The 1,960-nt window shown below is 35.4% G+C and overlaps 1 protein-coding gene across 2 annotated transcripts in view; it reads left to right on the forward strand.

Moving 5' to 3' along the window:
* LOC110029558 (putative DNA glycosylase At3g47830) overlaps positions 1–1,960 on the forward strand; it is a 13,568-nt gene that overhangs the window by 1,466 nt on the left and 10,142 nt on the right. The window lies entirely within an intron of this gene.

Consider the following 1,960-nt stretch of genomic DNA (forward strand, 5'->3'; position numbering starts at 1 on the left):
CCAAAAAGTTGATTTATATTCATATAACTAAAACATATCTGATCACATCAAACGAATATGTTACACATATAAAAGTCAAACGCATATATACATACTACTACAAAGTATAATAAGAGCCCATAAAGAAGAAAAAAATAAGATGTTAAAATGATAAGTAGAAATATGATAATGTTGACTTTATAATGTAGCAGCATATCACGACCCATGCCACCTGCATCTGACACTCCAAAACCCTGAGCAAATCTGTCCGACTGCGATATTCTAAAAATGGAAGAACTCGAACCACATGTGGCGTTCTCCTGTTGTGACACTATTAAACTCCTAGCAGTTGTGTCCAATTGGGAGCACGTAGAAATAGTTCCACTGTCGACCCACCTGAAGAATTTGCAGTCGTCTGGTCCTTGTCCCCACCGCGGGCACCTGTAGAATTGTTGTCCGTAACTATGTGTCTGTCGTGATGTGAGAAGCAATGACGGTAGCCCACATCGACACATCATTTGCCCCGACTTCCCTGAATATCTCGAGTTCATTGTCCTGCAATTATGTTAAAAAACGTTAATTAGTCAAAAATTTGAGGGAATAAAAAAAAAAGCATGTAAAGCTCTAAATAAAAAAAAAGGAAAGAGAACGTCTCCCTGTATTCCAATTTCAATACAGATATCCTCAAGGGATACACAACTTCAATACATCTTTTAATTCTTCGAGCATGTTATACAGGTTCACACGTGAGAAACCATCCACCCTTAAAGGGGATCCTTTAAATTCTTCAAACATGCCACCTGCAAACATGCCTTTATAGGGGCTGAACGGACCTCTTTTTAAAGGGGGTATCCTTTTGTAAGATTCTACTTAAATTTGATTCTAATGTCTTAAAGTGTATCTTTATCATAAATGAAGCAATTCAAGAGGTATAAATGTTGTTACCTAAATACTTATATTCATATCTTTTTTGTGGTAGAAAATACAACGCATGCTAACTTCTATTAATCTTGAGTGGTTACTTCAGCAATGAATTTACATACATAGCACCCAATTCGTATGCGTTTACTTATCCCGCACCCAAACTTTGATTGCTAAAAGCTAAGCACCTTGACCTATGTATAAAAAGATGCATGAAAAAGTGAATTATACAATTTACATAGGTTGGGTGTTTTGGATGTAAAAATCAAAGTTTGGGTGTGAGATAAGTAATTGTATCAGAATAGGGTGCTATGTAAATTCCCCAAAAAATTAATCTACTTGATTGAGTAATATTACCTTTGAGTTCAGCAGTGCAGGTTAGAGATACATTTGACTGTATGAAAATTCATAAAAATGGCATTCAAGTGGTAAATGGTAATCTATCAGTTTTACTGAAAAAATGGATGATCAACAAACCAACCCATCACACTTTAAAGAGTCAAATAGCAATATAAGGAATCATATCATGAAGGCTTATGCTGCCGGAGCTTATCTATTACACACTGATCTCTTGTGATCAACTTTATAATCATGAATTTAAAGATAGGTAAGCCTTTCCACAAAACACGATCCAAATATTATGGAGCAGGAAAGTGCAAAGATGAAAGAAGTGAAAGCATTTCACATTCCAGGCTTCTAGCAAAAACATAAGAGTAAAAAAAAAAAAACTGCAGATATGAAAGGGAAATAAGTTATGTAATACGCAGTAACTGGTACATGTCTATTAAGCTAATTCAACATGAATTGGATGAAAAATTTGCTAGCATTGAGAGTACTATAAAAAGCTAATTCAACAAGAATTGATATTTTTTTTCCTACGAGTCTGCTTGCCATAATAGGAAAAAAAATTATCATGACAGGAGGATATCATCTGCTATTTGTTCTCGTAAACTTGTCATCTCTGATGCACCTTCACCCTCTCGAGTGCATGCATCTTCTGAAGCAAACTCTTCAGGCATCGGACGTCCCAAGTGATATTCAAAAGCTTCATGTGGGATTT

The sequence above is a fragment of the Phalaenopsis equestris genome, unplaced genomic scaffold (genome assembly GCF_001263595.1).
Source record: "Phalaenopsis equestris unplaced genomic scaffold, ASM126359v1 Scaffold000002, whole genome shotgun sequence".
Classification (NCBI taxonomy): Eukaryota; Viridiplantae; Streptophyta; class Magnoliopsida; order Asparagales; family Orchidaceae; genus Phalaenopsis; species Phalaenopsis equestris.